Source organism: Sphaeramia orbicularis, chromosome 16 (assembly GCF_902148855.1).
Source record: "Sphaeramia orbicularis chromosome 16, fSphaOr1.1, whole genome shotgun sequence".
NCBI lineage: Eukaryota > Metazoa > Chordata > Actinopteri > Kurtiformes > Apogonidae > Sphaeramia > Sphaeramia orbicularis.
The window spans coordinates 7,211,476-7,239,203 of NC_043972.1; the positions used below are offsets into that span (position 1 = coordinate 7,211,476).

The window sequence follows — 27,728 nt, forward strand, 5'->3', positions numbered from 1 at the left end:
TGGGACATTGACAATTGATTTGAGACAAATCAGTGTTCGTATGTCCGAACTGAACAAAATTTTGTATAAATAAATCTGTAGGGGGCGCTATGAGCAAAAATTCAATTTGTTCCATTGAATGGGTGTAGGCCTGTGAGATGTACCACTGAGTCAAATTTGAGCCAAATCGGTGTTCGTATGTCTGAACTGATGCAATTTTCGTGAAGGTAAATTTGTAGGGGGCGCTACTGAGCGAAGTGGAAATTTCTTTTGATAAATGAGTGTAGGCCTGGGAGATTGAACACTGATTCAAATTTGAGCCAAATTGGTGTTCGCATGTCTAACGTGAAGTAATTTTCGTAAGGTAACATTGTAGGGGGCGCTATGGTGCCGAAATTTCAAATTTTTCTGATAAATGGGTGTAGGGCCTGGGATATAGACGTATGAGTCAAATTTGAGCCAAATCGGTGTTCGTATGTCCGAACTGAAGCAATTTTAATAAAAAATATTAAAACATTTTGTAGGGGGCGCTGTAGTGCAAATTTCAGTTTCTTTTGATAAATAGGTGTAGGCCTTTGAGACAGATGTCTGAGTCAAATTTGAGCCAAATCGGTGTTCGTATGTCCGAACTGATGTCATTTTTGTAAATGTACATTTGTAGGGGGCGCTATAGTGCGAAATTTCAATTTCTTTTAATAAATGGGTGTAGGCCTGGGAGATGGACGTCTGAGTCAAATTTCAGCCAAATCGGTGTTCGTATGTCTAAGCTGAAGCAATTTTTGTGATGGTAAATTTTTGAAAAAACTTCGCAAAGTTTGCAACCTCGTCACACAAAAACGGTGATGCCGATTCAAAAAATTCGGCTAACTTTTGATGCCCCACTTCTCTAGATACTGTACACCGATTTTGAGCTCATTCGGCCAAACGGCTTAGTAGGAGATAGTTAAAATACGACGTCAGCGAAAACGCTGACTCAGCATTTTGGAAATTTCAATCCAATATGGCCGACTAAGGGTGGTTTAGGGGCGTGGCCATAATAATATTTTTGTTTGTCTCCTCATGATGAATCTGTCTACCGATTTTCGTGGCTCTACGACAAACTTTATGTTGGACGCACTCCCATTGGCGCAATGCATTTTCACTTTTCAAGGGGGCGCTGCCGCAACATTTCTTTACCGACATCTACGAAACCTATATGTAAATTCAATTTCTCGCACTTCTGAATTTTAGGCAAAATTTGGTGAGTTTTCGTAAATGTTCAGAGGGTCAAAATTGAGCTCAAAGCGCAGGAGAAAGAAAAATAAGAAAGAAAAAAAAATAATAAATAATTAAAGCCGCAAGCGGCATCTAAAGGCCCCTCGCAGAGGGCACGTCCAATGGAAGTATGCTCATCGTTCAGCAGGTGGCGCTCTAGCCCTAAATTTTGTGTCTTCTAATGAATGGGTGTAGGCCTGGGAGATTGACAATTGACTCAAATTTGAAACAAATCAGTGTTCGTATGTCCGAACTGAACAAATTTTTGTATAAATAAATCTGTAGGGGGCGCTATGGAGCCAAAATTCAATTTGTTCCATTGAATGGGTGTAGGCCTGCGAGATGTACCACTGAGTAAAATTTGAGCAAAATTGGTGTTTGTATGTCCGAACTGATGCAATTTTCGTGAAGGTAAATTTGTAGGGGGCGCTATTACGCAAAATAGAAATTTCCTTTTTATAAATGGGTGTAGGCCTGGGAGATTGACAACTGATTCAGATTTGAGTCAAATTGACTCAAATTTGAAACAAATCAGTGTTCGTATGTCCGAACTGAACAAAATTTTGTATAAACAAATCTGTAGGTGGCGCTATGAGCCAAAATTCAATTTGTTCCATTGAATGGGTGTAGGCCTGTGAGATGTACCACTGAGTCAAATTTGAGCCAAATGGGTGTTCGTATGTCTGAACTGATGCAATTTTCGTGAAGGTAAATTTGTAGGGGGCGCTACTGAGCGAAAGTGGCAATTTCTTTTGATAAATGGGTGTAGGCCTGGGAGATTGACTACTGATTCAAATTTGAGCCAAATTGGTGTTCGCATGTCTAACATGAAGTAATTTTCATAAAGGTAACATTGTAGGGGGCGCTATGGCGCCGAATTTAAATTTTTTCTGATAAATGGGTGTAGGCCTGGGATATAGATGTCTGAGTCAAATTTGAGCCAAATTGGTGTTCGTATGTCCGAACTGAAGCAATTTTAAATAAAAAAAATATTTAAAAAAATTTTGTAGGGGGCGCTGTATTGCAAAATTTCAGTTTCTTTTGATAAATAGGTGTAGGCCTTGGAGACAGATGTCTGAGTCAAATTTGAGCCAAATCGGTGTTCGTATGTCCGAGCTAATGTCATTTTTTAAAATATACATTTGTAGGGGGCGCTATAGTGCGAAATTTCAATTTCTTTTAATAAATGGGTGTAGGCCTGGGAGATAGACGTCTGAGTCAAATTTCAGACAAATCGGTGTTCGTATGTCTGAGCTGAAGCAATTTTTGTGATGGTAAATTTTCGAAAAAACTTCGCAAAGTTTGCAACCTTGTCACACAAAAACGGTGATGCCGATTCAAAAAATTCGGCTAACTTTTGATGCCCCACTTCTCTAGATACTGTACACCGATTTTGAGCTCATTTGGCCAAACGGCTTAGTAGGAGATAGCTAAAATACAACGTCAGCGAAAACGCTGACTCAGCATTTTGGAAATTTCAATCCAATATGGCCGACTAAGGGTTGGTTTAGGGGCGTGGCCATAATAGTATTTTTTGTTTGTCTCCTCATGATGAATCTGTGTACTGATTTTCGTGGCTCTACGACAAACTTTATTTTGGACGCGCTCCCATTGGCGCAATGCATTTCCACTTTTCAAGGGGGCGCTGCCGCAACATTTCTTTACCGACATCTACGAAACGTATATGTAAATTCAATTTCTCGCACTTCTGAATTTTAGGCAAAATTTGGTGAGTTTTCGTAAATGTTCAGAGGGTCAAAATTGAGCTCAAAGCGCAGGAGAAAGAGAAAAAAAAAAAAAAAAATCTGAGCAAGAACAATATAGCCGTTTCCGTGGCAACCACGTATTTGGCCTTATTTGAAAGCTCTCGAGCTCCCCTACATGTCTGTGGGGTCAGATGTCACGTGTCGTGCACTTACACCCATGTGACTGACCCCGAGTGGGCGTGTCCCATTGACTCCTATTCATTCTGTGCAGGTGTAAATATGCGATTTGTGCACATGTCATATACATCTTCGGAAAGGTCTCAGTGCCGTGAATGTGAATATGTGTGAGAGTGGCGACAGTGGCGAAAGGCGACCGCGTCACTGGCGATTTTGTCCCCATGCACCCACTGCAGACTCAATAGGCCCTGCGCCGGCTTTACTCGGCTCGGGCCTAATAATCTGAGCAAGAACAATATAGCCGTTTCTATGGCAACCACGTATTTGCCCTTTTTTGAAAGTTCTCGAGGTCCCCCACATGTGTGTGGGGTCAGATGTCACCTGTCGTGCACTTACACACGTGACTGACCCCGAGTGGGCGTGTCCCATTGACTCCCATTCATTCTGAGCAGGTGTAAATATGCGATTTGTGCACATGTCATATACATTGTCGGAAAGGTCTCAGTGCCGTGAATGTGAATATGTGTGAGAGTGGCGACAGTGGCGAAAGGCGACTGCGTCACTGGCGATTTCGTCCCCATGCGCCCACTGCACACTCAATAGGCCCTGCGCCGGCTTTACTCGGCTCGGGCCTAATAAGAAGAGATTAAAAGAAAATCCAAGGGACTTGATTTTTCTTTTTTCGTAACTTTTTATTGGGTTTGCCTTTTCACCCATTAAATATTTTACAGTGATACAACAAGACAGAATTTTAACAAAATATGTCATTTAAAATACGAAAATCAAATGTGAAAAAAAAAACAAAACGAAGAAAAAACAGCAACACCCCCCCCCAACAAAAACACAAACTCAAAAAAAAGAACAAAAAACAAAGAAACAAAAAAATCACAAAAACAAAGTACTGTCAGTTTTGTATAATAATATAATAATATAATAATACTTCCTCCCACTCCTTTTCAAATGTGCAAATGAAGTCACTGTATTTATTGTATATATGCATAATTTTTTTTTCCCATGACTTCTTAGTACCTGTTTTATTTCTAAGGACTAAGTAAGATTACTTTGTCGTGTTGCATATTCGAAATAAACTAAATAAATAAATAAATAAATAAATTATACTTGTGTCTACTGATCAGTAAACCTTGTATTCAGTGAAAAATACCATCTAAGGTGCTGATATAACCTGTTTTGTCTACATACTAGCCATAACCAGTAAGTTATTCATAATTAATAGCCATCCGTGCAAAATAGAATGAATATTAAACCTCACTTTGCATACAAATACATAAAAATTCAGCTGATGGGTTTAAAGATGCATGATTTAAAACCCCCCAGAGGAGTTTTACACATGCAGCATTTCTACCTTCAGTGCAGGCTTTAAAACCATGCGTCATGACTTCATTGTTGTGGGTTTTCAGGTGTTTTTCAACTTGCATCCTGCATATAAGGTGTTTTGTTCCATGGGAGAGCCGGGAGGGAATGTTTGTTTTTTTTTTGTGCTGTTTATTGTGTATGAGCTTGTCAAAAGTTTGATACGGTGAAATCTTCGAAGCCTTGGTTTTGTGAGAGCGTAAACACACAAACACACACATCTTAACGCTTCTGAATGGTACAGAATGATGCTCTCTGTGGTCGTCAGGGAAATGACAGCGGCAACAGCTGGAGGGGAGACTTGCAGGGAGTATTATGTGGTGTTTGGAAGTTGTGTGACAAGTAGAGCGTCACTTAATTCTGTGCCTGTTCACTGTTTGTTTTTAGGAGACTTATCTCCTGGGAATCATCATCTCCATCTGTGGGAATGTCCTCATCAGCATTTCTCTCAACATACAGGTAGGAACAAAAGAATCCTGCTGTACAGGAACACTAAGTGCACAGCAGGCAATTAATACATGTGAAGACTCATTCTCCCGCTCTTGAAGTAGTGCCTCTCATGACACTTTAATCTTTTTTTGAGGCATCAGGAGTTTAGTGAATGTGCTGCATATTATAGAGCTTCACGATCAATCAAAATGTAATTAAATTTGCAAAATGGTTAAGTATAATATTAAGCTTGAACTACAATTTTTTTTTTTCAGTTGAATGTGTTACAACAGAACATTGGTGCTATAGAGATGTCCTGCAAAGCAAATCATTTTAATTAAATTTAAATGAATGTACTTGTGGTTTTTGCTGGGATCTTTAAATATTATTTTTATATTTTTCTAATGAAAATGAAATGGAAAATGTAATAGCTGACAAAATATGGTAAGTTGATTTTTTTTTTTTTTTAACCTCAACCTAATTATAATGCAAATTGTGCACAAAATGTTCTTGTATAGCACCTCTAACTGCAAACAAGAATCTGGCATATTTATGATGATTAAATCTATAGGAGCCAAAATTCTGTTTTTTTATGGTTATTATGGTTTAGATACAGTATCTTTCCGTGGACCTTGAATTCTTTTTTTTATTTGTAGAGACGAGCATTTTTGCTCAGCCACCACAGGGTTCATCAATAGATAAATAGAACTGAGTAGAAAAGAAAAAGCAATGACTAAAGTAAGTAAAACCAAAACTAGAGACTAGAGAATTAATAAGAACTAAAATCTCTATCTGCAGCTTATCAGTTTTCATATTCTGCTTTGGAACCGTTATAGCTGCAGGAGCTGAAATCAGGGGGAAATGCCAGAATTTGGAAATGCACACCTGCCTTCTTTAGTTTCTTCTTAGTCCAAATTAAAATACTAAATATAAACATAAATATAAATGAACCTGGCGCTGTTTCATGTGATTAGAACTGAAGCCATGTTTAGTAGAATCATGCCCAGGTTGCATCTGATCAACTATTGGTAATTACAGTTGTCAGTCACACATTCAACCCTCCTACCTGTCTGGGAAAAAACCTTATGATTGGACAAAATCTCCTTGTAACAGGGTCGATTTTCCACAGGCTAGTAGTAAATACCGAAGTCTCCTAGTTTCTTTTTAGACCATTTCAGGTACAACTAATGCACTGACCCGTGGAGAACCATTCTGGACTTCATCATTGTCAGTACCGAGGGTGGGGTGTGAAAAGGGGTGGTGTTTTTAAAATCCACATTCTGACCCTAAGGGGCAGCATCCCGTTCCCTTGGCGTAGATATTTGTTGTGTATTTGCTCATGCTGTACTACATTTGTCCAGCAGTCACTGCCAAAGCGCTCATTTACAGCCAACTTATTGAATTGTCACAGGTCTCTAAAAACCTAAAAGTAACAGAAAAAAAATAGGACCAATGGCCCTGTAGCTTACCGGCCAAATTAAAAGCTTTGGGAAATGCATCCAGATGCCATTTATTATCACCCAGCTATGTGTATTTATTATATTACAGAAATAGCCCATGTTTTGGTCATATTCCAATCAGATCTGCAAAAAATTCAAATTCCAACTTGATATCATTGATACTGATTTATTGGATCAATCCACTTCCTATCTGTTATAATGGGGAAATTTTTCAAAGTCGCACCAAATCCAGAATCAGATCTGGATCGAAATAATTGCAATACCATGTGTTGACATCATCATACAGAAGCTGTATACCAAGTTTGAAGTCAATCAGAACTGGAGTTTGGGAGAAAAAGACGACTGAAATTTTTTTCCACATAAGAGCCCATGTTAAATTTTCCGTAAGTTTCTGGATCCGGAAGAAGATCCTGATCTGCATGTGGACATTATGTTTTGGTCATCTCCCCATCAGGGCTGGACTGTAGAAATTTACACTGGATATCATTTATATTTACTGAGTTATTGCATCGATCCACTTCCTATCTCTTATAATGGGGAAATTTTTCAAAGTCGCACCAAATCCAGAATCAGATCCGCTAACTAAGAAGCCAAATAGTTTATACTAGCGTGTTGACCTGTTGTAGATGTGGTAGTTTTTATGCTGTTGTGTATTCATGCATGCTGTACCACATTTGTCCAGCAGTCACCACCAAAGCATTCTGGGCATAGCAACATGATTGTGAGGCTATTGTATTCCAAAATTACTAATATCTCCCAAAATTTTGGTCCTATCAACTTGCCGTTTTCGCTAGTCTGTTCCTGGACCAAAAATACATAAGTATGCCAAACTGCAGCAGTCAGCTCTTTCCAGATTTTGTATGATGCCCAAGACACGCACACAAACAGAGTCCACTTCCATTTTATAATAAAGATACACTGAAAGTTAATTATAGTTGACATATTTTTTTCATCAATCGTTGCAGCTTTAAATAATGACTTCATACTCAAGGCATTCACTTTCTAAAGCATCTGTGAAACTTTACGCTTTAGGACACATTCTCAAAAATTTCCCCAATCTAAATGATGTGATTCTATTTTCTGAGGGGTTTAGATTAAACCTAAACACCATCTGTTACTCAGTTACACTCCTGTTTAATATATAACAAATATTTATGCAATAACAGCAGAACAGGCAAAAGAACAGCTGTGGCTTCATTTTAAATAAAGATTAAAAAACTGTGTGCATCTTATCGTTGATCCAGGTTCCCCCAACCCTCTTATATGTAACCTGATGAGTGGGTTAGGGGAAGGGAGGGGTGGGTGGGGGTCTCTGAGGTGTGATGAGTCAGGATACACCAGACGATCCTTGGCGGAAGTCTTAAACTGAACCGTCATGCTTCATTTGTCAGGGGTGGCATCTTTAGTGGGCGGACGGCACACGGAAAAGACCACGAGTGAAGGAAACGTGGATGTAATCACGAAAAGGAAAACAGGATGTACCCTCAGATCTGTGCATGATTGTGAAGTACACATTTCATTTGTACAGCTTCCACCTCACTGATTTATCTAATTGGTGTCGTAGCTGTGAGATGAAATGCTAATCAGGATACCGTCACTGCGTTTGGAGCCACTTTACTGCTGTACATCCTCTTCAGATCCATGTGTTCTGTTCTGTGTAAGGCTGTAGCGTTAGTGTTCACGTCTTCTTATTGGATCCTGAGTCTGATGATGGGACCTAAAGCTTAACCCATCAGTGCTACTTCTGTGGCAGTCCCCAAATGGATTTTTTCTCTATTTTTAACCTTTCATAAGTAGGGGTGTGTATTGTCAAGAATCTGGTGATACGATGCAAATCGCAATACTAGGATTGCGATACGATATATCACGATATATCATGATACTGTTAAAAAGGCAATTTTTTGTTTATTCATTCATTCATTCATTTTCTGAACCCGTTTATCCTACTAGGGTCACGGGGGTCGCTTGGAGCCTATCCCAGCTACATAGGGGCGAAGGCGGGGTACACCCTGGACAAGTCGCCAGTTCATCGCAGTTTTTGTTTATTTCTTTTTTAAATGATATTTCCTGGAAGCATTGAATTACACCAGAAATATGCACAAATACTAAACACATTTTTATTTGATCACAACAGGATCTAATGCTATATCACAAAATGTTCCTGTGTTAAAACTTAAACTATGTTTTACAGAAATTATAGTTTAAGATCCTGTTCAAATATTCGTATTCCATTAGTTCTGTATCATTATTTTTGTGCAATCCCAACAACAGCACTAACATTATTTAATAAGAGTGTTAAATAATAAGAAATAAGACGTAACCAATAAAGACAACTAAAAAACAAAAAATGAACCTCCGTCATATCTGCATTTGAATAAATACTTTAAAATATCGATACGGTACTTTTTAATATCGATACAGTATTGTGAAATGAAATATCGCGATATATTGCAGAGCCGATATTTTCTGACACCCCTATTCGTGATTTATCATAATTTATTAAAATATTATCCTTTGCATTTTTCAGCGAAAATCAGGTGTTTTTCTTTATTGAATTTACTAATCATAGAGATGTCCATAAAACCTCAGATTAAAGTTGAGGGTGATTCTGTCAAAAACGGAGAGAAAAACTGAAGATAAAGTGACTTTTATAGTAAATATATCCCTAATGGAATATAAACCAAATGTGTCCATTCAAATATAAATATGTATGTAATAAGTTTTTACACAAAGACAATCTAATCTAAATTATAGGGCAGTAACTTTCAACGGAATCTTAAACTATATTTGGTCGAGGGGTATTAAAAGTGCACAGCACGTTATGTTTTCTATTTTATTTTTCTATTCTGTTCTATTCTATTGATGAGCCCTGTGGTTACTTAGCAAAAATGCCCGACTTTACACATATTAATGTTAGCATTTTGTTTTTGGATCCTGTTCCTCTGACTGACGTCTTCACTCTCTCCCTGACAGAAATATGCCCACGTCCGTCAGGCCCAGCGTAGATCCAAGCCCTACTACACGTCTGTGCTGTGGTGGTGTGGCGTCGTCCTCATGGGCGTCGGGGAACTGGGGAACTTCGCTGCCTACGGCTTTGCCCCAGCCTCGCTCATCGCCCCGCTGGGTTGTGTGTCAGTCATAGGTGAGAGCAACTTTTCCATCTCACACTTTATCTCTGACTTGATACAGTTGCATCAGTTGTCATATGAGATCTTTTGTCATTAAGGTTTACACATAAACAGACTGCTTTGTATCAAGCTTCTGCTGTAGGTGCTGATCAGAAAACACACAGTCTTATCCTCCAGTATCAGTAATAAATGAAAGTCTCTAAACCAGGGGTGTCAAACTCATTTTAGTTCAGGGTCCACATACAGCTCAATTTGATCTCAAGTGGGTCAGAGCAGTAAATAACTGCATAATCGGCTAGAAATAAGGACAACTCCAAATGTTTCTCTTCTATTGTGAAAAAATAACATTAAATTATGAAAATGTTTATAATTACAAACTATCTTTTGACAACAAAATGTGAATAACATCAGAAAAAGTGTCATTTTCACAATATTATGGCCTCATCTTTTCATTTACACACATTTATTCAACTTTTTTTTTTTTTTGTGGCAAAATTCAGTATGGATTTCTTTTTTTTAAATTTTGGTGTTTTCATAAATAATTCCAGTGCAAAATTTCAGAATGTGCATTTAATATTTGTCTGGTCTTTTATCAACACTATCTATTCTTCACTCAGAAAGTCCACTAACATAGAAAAATAATGCATTTTATTGAAGGCAAACACTGACTGAATGTTATAGTTGGTGCCTTTTTTTTTTTTTTTTTTTTTTAAATGAGAAAAATAACATTCATTGACTCAATTTCTAAGATCTGTCAAAATCACATTAAAGACATTTTATGGCCTAACTTTACCATTGTGTGCAGGCACATGCAGTATTTTTAACTCAAATCTCCCAATTCCTAGCACACATGGAGCCAGCAGACGCTGAGGGTGCACTCTCACTCGGTTTTATAGGTGATTCAGGAAGTCCAATTACTTTTGACATTATAAATCCAGAAAAGATCATTTTTACAGTGCACAGCGTGAGCTAAGCTGTCATGAACTAAACCAGATTCATTAGCCAATCAAAACAAAGGCTGTCTGGTTGCTACAGCTGGCAGCTGCTCAGTGCAAACACTCTAACACAGGTTAAATATTGAACAGGTTCAGTTCTTGCCTCCCGCCACCCATCACTCAGCGCGCTGGATGGTGGTGGTGAGTCATGGATATAATGACAGCTATTACCCGACGCTTCAAATGATTTTCCTGTAGTCACGTCTTACAATGATTGAATGGTTTGAATAAAGCACTGAGCAAAACCGCAAATCTTGTTAAGGCAGTCGGACCCCTTGTTCGTCGTAGTTTAGCGAGGCACTTGCTTCGGTGAACAATTACTCTCTAAATGCTTTTTCCTCAATAACAGGGACTGTGCCATATTGACAGCAGTTGCCTGACAGTGCTTCGTCAGTGTGTGCAAGCTGACATTACTGTGACTCCACACAGCCACAGGTAGAAACAATAACAATGACTGCTCATTTCCATTCACTCCCATTATTATGCATGTAAAAACAGTAGTGTGGCATTGGAATGAGCATGAATAATATTCAGCTGAAGTGTTGGCTTGAAGAATTAATGAAGCCTGAGATGAAGAGGTGAAAGAAAGTTAACAAGGGAGAAGAGAGGAAGATGTCTGAAGCCATGACACAGCCTGTCGCCCTCTGTGCTAAGTGGAGCTCGGGGAGAATGTTCGGGCTGCTGTCTGTCACTGGGACTACACCTCTCACCTAGCACTGACTCAAAACGCAAATGAGCACACACATACATAACTGCAGTCGTGAGTAAACACCCAAGTCTATTGGATTTTGCCGAGTGGAGATGCTCCTTGGGCTAACACACACACCCTCCTGCTGTGCTGTGTGCCTGTTTTCCAAGTGCAGTGTGAAGGCTTGGCAGTGGGGGGTGTGGAGGAGGAGGAGGGGGGGGCAGGACAGACAGACAGTGGGAGGCCCTGGGAGAGCAAGCAAGAGGGTGAAAACAGTGGAGAAGATGAGGTGAGGATGGATAGGAGAAAAGAGGGTGAGATAAGAGAATAAGGATTTGAGTGAAGTAAGACACCAGGCATCAATGCACAACATGTGGAAAACAGAAGTAGAGAAGAAGAAGAAGAAGAAGAAGAGGGAGGCTGATGATGCTGCTGTCAGACGCCTGTCCCTGCACATCATGCTGGCGCTGTGACACTCCACGGAGAGCAATTATTACTGTCCCCATCCACAGAGCCCACTGGTCTCTATTAGGAATGACAGCATCATCCTGAAAGGCTGTTGTATGGAGCGGAGCCTCAGCTCTCTGTAAGATACAATGTCATCACATGCAAAAGAAGCAGGAGGCTGGTATGGTGGAAATAAACACAGACCTGATTCACACACTGCATCAGCGTTTATCACAGATGTCAAACCTGCAGCATTGTACGCTAAGACTAAGACATGTTGTGTAGCACAGTGCAAAGTAATTTTGGAGCTTTTGCAGCAGATTCGTTGCCAAAGTAGAATTGAAAAGCATGAAAATCGCTTCCCATGGTTGCCAAGATATTTCACCAAATTTCTTTCCACAAACTTTGCTTTGTCGCCGGGTTGCCAGCATGACGGAGCCTTCTGTTTGTAGCTCATTCAACTGTGAGGAGTTTGGAGGATGAAAAAATATTTTAAAAATCTCACTGTGTATATCATCATCATCATCATCATCATCATCATCATCATCATCATCATCATCATCATCATCATCATCTTTATTTGCAGACTTGGGAGTCTATTTAAAAACAAACAATCAACAAACAGAATAAACTTAAAAACACAGGTTAAAAATACAGACAAAACATCATCCATATTATAAAAGACAACTGTACCAGTGTCGCCACAGGGATGACTGGTATCGCACTGAACTATGACTGGGATTTGTCAAAAGCCTAATGATGGAATTCTGAGAATCGTTCAATCGACAGATAAATTTGTACATTAAGTTTCTCATAAGAGCCTGAAAAGTGTTAACCCCTGCATTGCAGAATAACTCACTTGCACTAGTCCATCGAGGTTTTTTAAACAGTATTCTCATGGAATTATTATATGCAACTTTGAGCTTTTGTAAGCTAGCCTTTTTAAACCTGGCCCACAAGGGGGGACTTTTAATACTACTCATGTCTTTCTGGTCACCCTTAAAGGCTACACAGTAGGCCTCTAACGGTACACGTACTGAACCGAACCGTTTCGGTACGCACCTGTTCGGTTCGGTACACAGCTGTACCAAAACGGCACAGTATGATGAGAAAAAGAAAAGGAAGGAAGACGTTGTTCGATGCGGAACTTTAAATCCGCGCAAGTTTCACACGGACTTATTGAAAGGAGCACACATAGACCCGAAATATGAAATAGCAGTTGATATAAGGTTAAAAAAAAACAACAAATATGATGTGAACCTGGAAGGAAGAGACTGAAGACCCTCCACCATCATTACAGTCCAGTTTGGATCAGTTCAGGTTCAGGTGAAAGACAACAACGAGGGAAAGAGACGTTAATAAGACGGACGTTGTTTGGCTCCTAGGAACTACGGTAGTTCTAAAGCACTTACACTAGCTCTGTTTGTCTGTCTGTCTGTCACGCACGCTGTATAATAGAGGAATAAATAGAACGTTGAAAGTATGTAAAGTTCCACTTTTGTTTCACGACAGCATTCGTTACGTTAGTTATGGACCGCACCCCAAGGTATATAACTGCACCCCCCCTACCCCTGGCTCCGACAAAAAAACAAAAAAAACAAAAAAAAAAACAAATTGGCAAATACACACAGTGTCCTAAACAGTTTGTTCTCTGTCCTAAAATAAATAATTTGGTTCATTGTGTCGTCAAAGTTTCTCTTCAGTTTGTTTCAACAGAATACCAGTTTACCCTCTTGTTAATGTTGCACTTCATGTGGAATTTTTTTTGTTATTTTTTATGCAGAATTTGAACTGACAGAACTGTGATTAGATTTTTCTTGTTTGTTCAAACTACCTTTCAGGGAAAAGTGCAATACTAATGTTTAAGATACATTTAGTAATATTAATAATTTATTTTATTTTCTATTTGATATGTAGCAGCAGAATTATATTATTCCTGTTTTTCTATATTCTATTGTCTCCAAAAATTGGGGGGAAAATGTTAAAAAATTCATAAATGCATTAATAGACATTTTGAGGGGTTTTCTTTCTTCCTGTACTGAACCGAAAAAAAACAAACCTTGGCTTTGCTTGGTGCCAGGACACAGTTCGAACAATGTCTTTCTTGATGATTCAATCCACTTAGAGTCGAAGGTGTTCGAGGCTATAAGGACTAGTTCATCTTGGCTCATAGTCTTTATCTTGACTGCAAGGAAGTTCAGAAGCTCATCCTCTACAATCGATTTGCCATCTACCATCTCATAGATCATGGGTTTTAGACATGGCCGATTTAATCCAAGAGTCGGCGTCTCTCTGCGCACACCATCCGCCATGTTGCCACATATATAATGAGGTCTTTGAATGATAGTGTTTGCACGACCCAACAAAATGAATCGTTATGTGATGGGATCGTCAGGCGTGAAGTAGCTGTAGAATGTAACCACGTCCTTGAACAGGTAGATTGAAAGTAATGTCACAAAGAGAATAAAATGTGTGAATTTTACAGTTAATAGAGGTCTACTCTCAAAAACCCTGCTCAGCACTTTGGCACTTCTAGCAGTGAATAATATTACTGTCTAATTTGCTTTCTATTGAAGTTTTACAGCTGGTTTATCAGCTGGTGTTATGGTCAAGAACATCAGAACAAAGACTGAGTCATGCCAAAGACCGGAGAACATCAACACTGAGTCAGGATCAAAACAGAACCAGATTAGACAGCAACAGAATTCATCACCACATTTTATCACTGCAGTGTCTCACAAAGCTAACGCTGCATTAAAGGTTAAACGTTAAGGTTAATTCGCTTTACTATCCCTGTAGGGAAATTCAGTCTCTGCATTTCATTCATCCTAATACACAACCGGCACGTAGCATCAGCTCCAGATCCCAGAACCCTCTCACTGTGAGGCGGAAGTGCTAACCATTATGCCACCGCATCACTATAAAATAACTATTAAAACTATTACGACTATAACAACTTCCCATTAGCATTAGCACTTAGCACATTAGGAGCACTGAAGGCTCTTGGGGACCAACTCCAGATCTTCATAATACAACAGTTAGGAAAATTAACCTATGAATCTCTATTTTTGATAGAGGTAGACAGTATATCGGCCGGCCAATATATTGATTTTTTTGTTTTGTTTTTCCAACATCTGCCTTAATTTTTTTTTTTTTTTTTTTGGAAAGCCAATATTTGATCAATAGTAAAAAATATTATAAGGTATTTGATCAGGCACCTGAGTGGGCAGCGCTTGAAGTTCAATAAATATTAAGAATACTATGTGTATTAATAATTTCATTATATTGCTACATAAAAATCTTAATTATCTGAGTGTTTCAATTGTATTTTACGGTCAATGTGCTTTAAAAAAAAAAAAAAAAAAAAAAATTGCCTTAAATATAGGCCTCAAAAATTGGCTGTAGATATCGGCCATCAGCTGGCTAAATTTTTAAATATTGGCGTTGGCTTTAGAAAAACCCATATCGGTCGACCTCTAATTTTTGATAGCTGATCGAGTTGAACAGGTGGAAGCACTGACCTCTACTATATCACCACCTCACCACACAGGAATTATCTACAACCCTTAACTTATGGTAAATAAGTTTAGGTAGCTTGCACACCTAGCAAACATATTAAAAACAGTATATTACACATTCTTGGTTAAAATAAATAAATAAAAAAATATATATATAATTAGGACCTCGTCTTCTTGACACCAGCTCAGTGCCGTGTCTCATCATTCTCATCTTTGCTGGCTAGACTTGCAGTTTTAACCCGATGGAAAGGTGCTCAATAGTTGGAGGACCTCATGTCTTGTATTGGTCTGGAAAAAATCCGCTACTCTCTTCACTTGTCTGATATGAAATTTGACAACATATGGGGCCCCTTTATGACCTACTTCCACAACTCAAAAACCCTCTGACTTCTTCCGCAAACTTTAACACCCAGCTCATTGTTTCACTTATTGTATCATGTGGGGCTCTAATGGCAGGAAATCAATGGTATGGTCCTTGTCTTTTTTTTTGGGGGGGGGGGGGTTTCTCCCCGTCTTGTTTTGTTTTGGTTGTTGGGAGCCTGATGTTTGTTTCCTGTATTGAAAAATGTCTTCAATTGAACAAATATTGTATATTTTCCCTCACACCAGAAAAATCAACACATATATTATAGATAGATAGATAGATAGATTTGATTTTAGCCAGGAATATGTACGTGAAGAATTTTCAAACTGTTTTTGTCCTTTTCTCATAGATAACTCAGTGAAGTGTAGCATTTTTTCCCTTTTTTTTTTTTTTTGAAGATCTAGACGACATCTCCTTGAGAAAGCTAAAGTTTAATACTGAAGAAATATTGGTTATTGATTTGAAGCAGGAAGTTTTACATTAAATCACCATAATGATCCGATAAATGAGTGCACAGGCAGTTTAATGCGATCTTAATTCATCGTGAAATAAATCCTCTTCGTTGTCCTTGACTGAGACGTGACTGAGTAAAACTACAATTCTGAGAGAAGACGGATCACACAACAATAGTGCATTACTTTCAGCTATAAAACAACTCATACAGGAAATTAAAAGCCTTTAATTATATAGATTTTACCATTTCTGAGCTTGCCTACACATTCAACTGTAAGGACGATGCTTCTGAATCTAACGGTCCTTGTCTTTTTGCGACAGTGTAAACATACAATATGTGCACTGATGTGAACAGATGTTAGTCTTGAGCTTTTCTGGGAGATGACAGCTCGACGTTTTGCTGCTTTTATGTCAGAATCCTGTGGTGAAAGAACGCTCGACGCAGTGTGTTTTCCCACAGGGAGGTTCCCATTATGACACATCTGAGAAAAAGCACAGAGGACGACTGATGCAACACACACCTCCTTCTTTCTATCACTTGTGGGACGTCACATTGACTTCCATTCATTTCCTGTGTTTTACCTGAACCGTAATTTTAACACTAACCCCATAACCTTTACTTAGCCCAAGTCATCACCTTGAAATTAGTGATTATATTACGGGGACTGTCTTAAGTGGGCTCCAGGTTTTGGGACCCCATGAAATAGAACATACGAACCACACACGTCTATAAAAACATGGAGTGGTGACAGAGCTGTGTACCCCAGAGGTTCCTGTTGCCACATTTTTCATTTTATCAAGCCCTGTTAATCTCACTTTGTATGGAGTTGCTATGGTTACTTGTTAGATCCAGCTGGTCCCAGAGGCAAAGAAGGACTCCTAAATGTGTATGCGAACATGAACACAGCATGAAATATTTAACAACAGGCAGTTTCATCACAAAGCCAATGAGATTCTTTGTAAACTTGAAATTTGGTATTAATGTCCCCTCATTTATATCATTTACACACGTACTTACCAGGATTATTAAGACCAGAAAGGGTGATTTTTAGTTGTGTAAATCAACTTTGTGCATGGTTGGGTTTATTGGCTCAAATCAACCCTGTCATAGTAATATTTGCAATGAGGCATTTGTGTTGAACATCCTGTGTTTAGATCATCTCTCATGACAAATCCATGACACGCTGCGAGTCTGTGACATATTGAGGTGTTTATACTCTGCAGCTAATCTCTTTACGATCGTGGCACAGTCTGCACACAAAGTCGGTCTGTTTTTAGTATTTCACTGGAATTTTTCCATTTAATTAGTCTGTCTCTGTCTGGGTGCCATCACCTGCTCGGCTGGCAGGAGCACGGCGGTAGAATCCAAAATCCAAAACAAACACAGCCTTCACACCTGGAGTATACAGGGTGTCCAGAAAGTCTCTTTACCATTTAACAAATTTATTAGAGAAGCAAATGCATAGAAAAATCTGTGGAAATTATTACTTAATAGAAAGTAGATGTTGAATTTCTTTTTTTATTTTTTATTTTTTTAAAAATCTCATTTAACCCATAAAGACCCAGTGCTACTTTTGTGTCAGTTCCCAAATTTAGCCTTTCTATTATAGATCCTTATTATTTTACCCTCTATATTTTGCATTTTTCACTGTAAATCATGTATTTTCCTGTTTTTAATTTGGATGGTCATGAAAACTCAGCGTAATTTCAAAGGTGGTTATATCAAACAGAGAAAACTGAAGAAAAAGTGAGTTTTTCGGCAAAGATATCATTAACTGAACATAAAAACAAATGTGTTGATCTATGGAAGTAAATCTGTCTCGTCAGATTTCGAATTATAAAAGCCATTGAATTTCTAGCACTGAATTTTTTTTGCACTGAAAATAAGTATCTGAATTTTTTTTTTGCACTGAAATTGAGTATGTGAATTTTTTTTGCACTGAAATTAAGTATCTGAATTTTTTGTCTCTTAATTTTACTATGTTCATAAATTAAGAATAAAAAAAAATTCAGATGCAAAAAATTGCGATCACATCTGAGACACCAAAGATAAACAATGATTTGATCTGAAGTGGAACCGACAGCCAATCAGGTTATGTTAGGTTGGTCATGTGACACCGAAACAAATTCAGATACTTAATATCAGTGCAAAAACATTCAGTGCTAGAAATTCAGTGGCTTTTTTATTAAAAAAATCTGATGAGACAGATTTACTTCCATATCGATCCACCGTCATTGATCCAACTTCATGGGTTTTACTAAGAATCAATGTTGTAGAAGATGACGGTGTTTCCACGGTAACTACAGAGCCTCTGAACGTCCAATTGGGTCATATCTGATGACCATGAAAGGTGATGAACTGTATTTTACGCCAATTATTTACATGTATTGATAGAATTAGTGGATCAACAGGTAGTAAACAGTTTAGATCAGTAGATGGTTTTGGTCACCAGTGACTGTTCGGGTCTTTATGGGTTAATAAACCTCTTTATCTCTAAACCTCTGCCTGTTAAAAGGAAGTTTTTCTTTCCACTGTCACCAGTCACAAGTGTTTGCTCCTGGAGGATCCTGTTGGGTTGCTGTAAATTGGCTTAGAGTCTGGTTTTGACCAACTCAATATGTAAAGTGTCATGAGATAACTTGTTATGATTTGGCACTATGTAAATAAAATTTGATTGATATATTTGCACTGTTAGTTGCATGAAGCACATCAAGACTATACTGGATTTGTTTCCATTCCAGTTGTTTGATTTAGAACCCACCAACATGCAGTCCCCAGTGTAGTGGTGCACCATCTACCTGGAAAACGATAGTTGGTTAAAGGTCATCCAGTTGTGGTGACGCATATTCAGTCAAAAGGTCAAAGTAAACATTTGGAGTAACTGAGCTCTCATTGAAGAAAAATGGACCAAACTGCAATGTGATTAAAAACTTTGATAACATAGAACAAATCTGATTAACATATATCCTCAGTTTTATAATAAGTGTTTTAAACTGTAAAGAGACTTCGTGGACACCCTGTATGACACAGGTGTCAAACATGTGGCCAGGGGGCCAAATCTGGCCCGCCAAAGGGTCCAGTTTGGCCCTTGGGATGAATTTGTGAAATGCAAAAATTACACTGAAGATATTAACAATTCTTTTAGTTCAGGTTCCACATTCAGACTAATTCAATCTCAAGTGGGTCAGACCAGTAAAATACTATCATAATAGCATATAAATAATGACAACTCCAAATGTTTCTCTTTATAAATGTAAATATTTTCATGTATTTGCATTAAAACAAAGTATAATTTAGCAAAAAATGCAAATAACCTGAAATGTCTTAAGAGAAGCAAGTATAATTTTAACAATATTCTGTCTGTTATTAAATGTTTTGTGTGTTTGTAGATCCACTGTGATCTGTACATTATAATATACATGTGTAAATGATTAACTGAGGCAGAATATTGTTAAAATTACACGTATTTTTTCAGTTTGTTCATGTTATTTACATCTTTTGAAAGGAGAGTTTGTAGATGTAAAAAGGTTCATAATCTAATTAACTTTTTTCGCTCTAAAACATAGAGAAAAGTTTGGAGTTGACATTATTTATATATTATTACATTGTTATTTTACTGGTTCGGCCCACTTCAGATCAAATTTAGCTGAATCTGGCCCCTGAACTAAAATGAGTTTGACACCTTTGCTGTATGACAACACAGTCCAAAAGAGGACAGTGGTGGACCCCCAACACGGCAGTCGTAGTCTTTCATGTAAACACGCCCCCTCTCTGTGACTGTCACATCCTGTCTGTCTGTCCACTCCTGTTTATCTCCCCGTTTGTTTTCTCGTCTCGCTCTGTGTGGCCATCCATCTGTGCCCGGTTACATGGGCAGCTCCGTCCGTCTGCCCGCCATGCCATTCCCGTCACAGTCAAACTCTGTACACTTATCCGTCTCTCTCGGTTCAGTGGCGAACATTAAGAAGACTGATCTGAGACTGAGCCCATGTGAGACTGATTGCTTTTCAGCGCCGCAGTTTCTGACAATGATATTGATGAATGGGCTCTGGAAAGATGGGACATAGAATAACATTTTGCTGTAATATGATGCTGGTGTCATAAAGTCCTAATGTGTTCCATCTATCTCAGCTCGCAGGCACTTTTTAATCATGCAGATCAATACAAACACGTCAAACATTGTGTGTGTGTGTTACGTGTACCGTATGTACTGATGTGCATTTATTATACAACAGATAATATGTGTGTATGTGCATGACTGAGCGCTGGTTTGAGATTTTAAGTATGATGTGAGTGCATAACTGTACTGTAATATTTTCACAGTGCATGGAGAAATCTTATTAGCCTTCATACAATTATGCAATATACAACCATAAAAATCCATAGTCTATTTGCAGCATAAGTGTTGTTTGCATTGGGTCAATATTCAATCAGGTTTCTTACCATGTTTGTGAGTAAACTGACTTGTTACATGGAGAGAAAATCAATTGAGAATAAGAGGTGATTAAATCCACTAGACACCAATTATGCTTTTATTGTTGGCAGTCGTGTATTGATTATAATGTGATACTATGAGTATCTCTTGGAATTTAATGCTTACCTATAAATGATAATGTCCAGGTGTGTGTCTGTTTTAACCCTTTCATGCATGAATTATGAGACCCTTAATCAGATTTTTTCCCCCGAATGTTTTTATTCCTCTTTAGGCATGAAAAAAAACAAAAAAAAAAATGCGATTGAATTTTTTTATGAACTTTTTTTTATGTAGTTACAAAAATGTCCTCCTCGGCTGGACACAAAGCATTTAATTTACAAGCAAAGAAACATGTTTTTACTGATATACTGTGTGAAAACTATGACATAAAAACATTTTTAAGGCAGCTAATCTGATGTTTTCTCATGTTTTATCATACTCTAATGCTAGTTATTACTCACTTCATGGAGATAATTTGCAAAAAACAAATAAAACTTTAAAAAAAAAATTAAATATATATATATATATATATATATATATATATATATATATATATATTTATTTATTTATTATTTATTTATATATATATATATATATATATATATATATTATATATATAATGCTTGCCTATAAATGATAATGTCCAGGTGTGTCCTGTTTTAAACCCTTTCATGCATGAATTATGAGACCCTAAGCAGACCCCCCCCCCCCCCCCCGAGTGTTTTTATTCCTCTTTAAGCATGAAAAAAAAAAAAATGCGATTGAATTTTTTTATGAACCTTTTTTTATGTAGTTACAAAAATGTCCTCTCGGCTGGACACAAAGCATTTAATTGTTACAAGCAAAGAAACATGTATTTACTGTATATACTGTGTGAAACGATGACATTAAAACACTTTTAAGGCAGCTAATCTGATGTTTTCTCAAATTTTATCATACTCTAATGCTAGTTAGTACTCACTTCATGGAGATAATTTGCAAAAAACAAATAAAACAAAAAAAAAACAACAAAAAAAAACCAACTGTCAATTATTTTTACACTCAAACATGTTAGTGCAGATCAGGTTTATCTAGGACAGCAAAGTTACAGTAACGATATGAATGTCAGTGTATGAGATGATGCATGAGCGTCCACTGTGTCGGTGATATGGAACTAAAACAACAAAATCAAACAAAAAAAAAAAGAGAAGAGCTTTGAACAGCTGTCCACTGGAGTGACCGCTGTGCATGAAAGGGTTAAAGGATAGGAAGGGAAGGGAGTCGAATATATGACCCGCGGACCAAAACTGGCCCTCGGGATGAATTTGCAAGTTTAAAACTGACCCAGAAGATACTGACAGTCACTGAGTCTTGACAAGTTCTTTTTGATTATGAAGTTAAATGCTATATTTTTCAGTTCCAGATGCCTGTTACTAAATGGTTTGTGTATTTGTAGATCCACTGCGGTCTGTAAATCGTAATGCACATGTGTAATAAGCTGAAATCACATTTTATTGTTGATGATTTTAATGTCTATTTTAATTTTAATGCTAATGTTTTTATAATATAATTGTATTTTATAGAACTGCAACCGATTAATCGATTAGGTGCTTGAGGCCAATGCAAAAAATCACGATTCGATTAATCGACTTGAATTGATTGAACGGAAGTATTCTATTGCAGTTTTTCTGAATTGAAGCTTCTTTGTTCGTCATAATAAGCGTCCGTGTCAAACACAACAGTGGAACCAATGTTTAACAGCAGAGAAATGAAGGAAACAAAGCTTTGATTCAGGAGAATTGAAGTTGAATGATTTTTTTTTTTGGAACACTCTGAGTCAGTTAATCGGTTGCAGCTCTAGTCTTATATTTTAACTTTCGCTCATCTTAAATGTATTTTTATGCCTCTCCTGTGGTGCTTTTATGTTTATGTAAAGCACTTTGAATTGTCCTGTACATGAAATGTGCTATACAAATAAACTTGCCCTACCTTGAATTTGCTGAGGCATAATATTGTTAAAATTGCACTTATTTTTCTTTAAGATTTCCAGGTTGTTCATATTTTTAAAGGATAGTTTGTAAATGTAAACAGTTTCATGATATACTTTCACTTTTTTTTGCACTAAATCAATGAGAAAAAACTTGGAGTTGTCGTCAAGTTGTTATGCTATTTTTTATTTGTTTATTTTATACTTGAGATCAAACTGGGCTGAATGTGGCCCCTGAACTGAAATAAGTTTGACACTTATTATATAATGTTTTAGTGGCTCATCTAACAGGAATATGTTTTACTTTGCAGCCAGTGCCATCATATCTGTGGTTTTCCTCAAAGAGACGGTGCGAGCATCTGACATTGTTGGTAAGCAAATAGGATTGTTTAAAAAAAAAAAAAAAAGTATAATGGTCTTCAGCAGATAATTTGCCAGAGAAAAACATTCAGTCTGAATAAGGCCGAGATTAAAAAAAAACATATCATTCTTTAAAATTGCTCTGTTTTTCTGCTCAACAGACCTATCTACTGGTCTGTGAAAAGCTATTGTTTGTCCTCACAATTTACAACCTGCAGCTAAACGACATGATAGACAATGATTGATATGAAAACTCATATAAGACACAGTGTTGCATATTGTACTATTAGGAGAGTTAGACAAACCAAAAAACTGATGTGTACAATTTTCTGTGCATTGAACTATGAATAACTGTGCATGTGATGAATAAAACTTGTCTTAAGTAGCAGGAAAAATGTAAATTTAACCTAAAATACAGTTCGATGTGAAGCAATATGCATGAAATTTGGTTCCTCAGCACTGAAACTTCAATTTACAAGAATCCATTGCAGATCAGTAATTAGAAATGTAGCCTCAGATGATAATTAACCAAGTACGTTCTGATTTATGTTAAATATTTGAACTAATGAACCTAAAGCACATGAAGTAACATCTTGGATTGAATTCCACTCTGAGATGTAACTCATTAATGACTGTGTCAGTGACACATGGCAAAATGTAAGGTAATGTTATCATGATAAAAATGGAAATATTCTCCAACTAGTGCATATAACTGTACGTTAAGCGATCTCTCCGCTCTGAAAACTAAATATTCAATAATCCAACAACACTGATAGCAATTTATCAAGTTCTGATATGAAAAAAGCAGAGTCAAAATTCTTTAGTGAACAGATTAATCACTTTAGGGATTTTCAAACTTCAAATTACAAGAAATACGTCGCAGAAGAGTAATTAAATATTCATTGCACGTTAACAGAAGGCGAATGCTTTTCAGACAACTCTACATGGTTACTACTTAATGTTTGGCTCAATAATCATTTTATCAGAGCTAATTAATAATTTGCCAGTCCACTCACGTATGGTACATTCATCCACAGATTGCAAATTAAAATTAGTGCATTTATTAGAACTAAAAAGAGCCAAGGAAGGCAGAGTACATCATTTGTAGTCATGTAAACGCTCCTGAATGCCAATATTTCATGCATTTTGCAAGTAGCACACAACAGTACCTACTGCAAATGTTGTTTCTGCTTGTTGATTTGGTGAGGTCTTCTGCTCAAAAAGCTGGACACTCTTATGGCTTTTTCATGTAAGAAATTGAAGGATTGATGAATGGTATTTATGCAATGACCTGTTGATATAAATACCCTGTAAGGTGAGATGCACTATATGGACAAAAGTACTGGACAGGTTGAATTCAGGTGTTGTTTTTCTAACAGGGGTCTGGGATACAAAACAATAATTATTAATATCAGAATATAGTTTTATGTTGTGATAAATATCATTGCTGTCGTTAGTTTTGTTTAATTATGATCTTGCTTCCAATATGCCTCAGAGATGGTTTTGACTTAATTTCTCTCAACATTGATTTTTTTTTTTTTTTATATCCTTGATTATGATTTTAATGTTCTATTGGATAAATATCATTGCATGGGTTAGTTTGGTTTAAAATTGTTAATCATCCTCTTCCATAATGCCTCAGAGATGTTTTTACTTAATTTCTCTCAGCATTGATTTTTTGTTTTGTTGTATTAATGAATATGATTTTAAATGTTCTGCCTCTAAATTTCTCTTCATGCTCTGACTGTAAATAATAATTTTCTACCACAACTAACCATCTAGGACTTATTGATGTTTATATCTCAAATGCCATGATGTGACCCAATATTTTGTCAGTATAGTTAATAAACATCAATATTTCCTTAAAGTCTAATGTGAGATTTTTCTACCTAAGTGAGATGTGAAGAAAGTAAATGGTTAATGTAGTGGAAAATTATTATTTACAATAGTAGTGGTATCCCAGACCCTTATTAAAAAGAAACACCTGAATTCAACATGTCCAAATACTTTTGTCCATAAAAAGTTAATCATTCATGTAAAGTCAGTGGATCTGCATCTCCTCACTATCGTCTCATCTTTTTTCTGTTCAGGTGGAACTCTGGCAATAACGGGAACGTACCTCCTGGTGACCTTTTGCCCCCCACACTTCCACACACATCACAGCCCATCTGATCCAGTACTTACTACGTCAGCTGGTACTTCCTCCTTTACCTGGTATGTGTCACTGCCTTAAAACCTTCCCGTCTGCATCATGTACATTAAATGGACAAAAGTATTGGGACACGTTGAACTCAGGTGGGGTTTTTTCTAAAAGGGGTCTGGGATACAAAACAATAGTGGCATAATCTAGTTTATATTGTGATAAATATCATTGCATTGCATTGGGTAGTTTTGTTTAAATTGTTAGGAAATACTGAGGTTTCAAATCATCACGAACAGAATATTTTACAGCTATAGCCATGATGTGTCCCAATATTTTGTCCATAATGTTATAAACATTAATATTTCCTTAAGGTTTAATGGGAGATTTTCTTCTAAGTGAGATATGAAGAAAGTAGGTTTGTTAAAATATTTTAGAAATTTAGAAGTAGAACACTTAAAATCATAATCAAGGATATTAAAAAAAATCAATGTTGGGAGAAATTAAGTCAAGACATATTGGAAGCAAAGATAATATTTAAAACAAAACTAACGACAGCAATGATATTTATCACAACATAAATCTATATTCTGATATTAATAATTATTGTTTTGTATCCCAGACCCCGTGTTAGAAAAGAAACACCTGAATTCAACGTGTCCAATACTTTTGTCCATATAGTTTATGGTGTTTATAGGATGCTGTTGGTTTCTGCTGACTGATATAAAAATGTGGATGTTTGACACTGCTGGTAAAAATGTCAGAAAGGCCGTGTGACTGTGACAGGTGCTGCTGTTTTGATATCGAAAGGCAGAGAAAAAAAAACACAGTGATGGTGTTTTCACTGTAGATGATTAACCTGTTCTGACAGGATGGGGACAGAGTGACTTGGATTTATTTATTTAATTTGGACAAAACACGTAATTCCAACACAGAGCATGAACGATGTGATGCACTTGGACATATTGACCTTTAAATAGACATTTATAAAACTACTATTATGATAAAAACAATAAAATATATTTAAGTGTAAGGGTGCTCAGACTGACCTTTCACTAATAAGCCCCTCCCCCAAACAGCTGCTGTCCATCAGACATTAGCAACCTTAACTAAGACCCGGCCTCCTGTCAAGCTTTCAGTACAAGAGAAGGATGAGCTTATGTCAAATAAATGTTTATATAGGGATGTAACGATTACCGGTATAACGATAAACCCGCGGTAAAAGTCCCGATGGTTAGTATTACCGTTTAAATTCTAATTATCATGATAACCGTGTTTGATTATCACACTTTCAACACAAACTTTTATGGAAAATGGTTTAAAACAATGTCCATAAGGTTCCATCTTTAATGCACATTTGTATGTTTGATGTTTACATGTTAATATTTGAATGTTCTTCTGCCAACAGAAAGTGCATTGTCCCTGTTATTTTATTGGGGTTTTTTTGTTTCTTTTTATTCCAAAAGACAACTTGGTTAAATTATTTCAGGGTTGTGTTTAAGACAAGAACTTTTGAACATTTCAAGCACATTTCAATAATATCGCGATAATAATGATAACTGTGATAATTTTGATTACAATAACCGTGAATGAAATTTTCACATCGTTATATCTTAGTTTATATTTTTAGTGACTTACTGTGGTACCGGTGATTAATGTTTTCTATTCATCAACTAGGAACATTACACCACTATTTTTATCACTAATTAAAGTCATACTTCAATAGAATGTAGCTTAAAGTGCACATAAGGACACCTTTATAAAAGAAGGCATTGCATTTTATTTTAAAATAAATCAAAATACAATACCTGGAACATACATTCGACAAAAAATTGTGAATCTTTCAGAACTTAGTAGATTGTGTCTTTTCATATTTGATGGTGATGCACTAGGTTTTTGTCCATTATTTTCAGAACCTGGGCCTGTATTCCTAAAGATTCTTAGAATCCTCTCACAGAGCTCCTAACTTAACCTAAAAATTCCTAGCAAGGAGTCTTTCCAGGAGTGCTTCCAGAACACTCTCAGAGAACTCTGAGCAAGGAACGGACAGAAATTCCTATCTTAGTGAGGAGGTGTGGTTGACCCCGCTGCTAGTATGAGTCATCATTTCAAAAGCTGTGTTGGTTGAATCCTAAAGCTAGAAAAAAAATATACTTTATGATGATGGGCAAGGGATGGACCCCAAAATCAATAAACTTAATCATAGAATCTAATCTTATGAAGACTGTGTAATTGTAATAGTTTTCCATAAAAGAAAATATCTGTTAAAGAATTGTAAGCTATACTTTAAAATTATCCGACAAAAATGTTTGAAAAAACTCAGGCCCACTTGCACAGTATTCACATAGTGATCGTTATATTTATTTGCTCATATTAATTGGCATGCTGGTAATTTTTGCCCTTTCAACATTTCACTCAATTTGGTTTTAACGAGGGTAAATGTCTCAGCTTTCATCGTGTCTGTGATTGCTGACCGGCCTCTGGAGGTTGTGACCCTGCAGATGGAGGGTTGGGACAGACCCAGGTCATCACTGCTACATTGTTGCATTTTCCCTGTTGCCAAATCCCTCAGTGTTGTGATGACTTTCATTTGGGGTGGTGTTGCATTGTGGCGTTGGGTTGGAGAAGTAAGTGCATCTCTAATGAGATCAACCACAAACATGATTCCTGCACGATCCAATCTGTAACGTTTAATTAATTCGCTGTCATCTAGTGTTTGGAGAATATCCCTCCTGCCTCTTCCATTTTGTCCTCTGCTTAGGGAACTCCTCTTCCCCTTAAAAGTCCTCTCCCTGCTCTGAACAGATCTCACCTTTGG

General features: G+C 37.0%; 1 pseudogene; it reads left to right on the forward strand.

The window, feature by feature from the left end:
• LOC115435659 (NIPA-like protein 2) overlaps nt 1-27,728 on the forward strand; it is a 68,161-nt pseudogene that overhangs the window by 23,822 nt on the left and 16,611 nt on the right.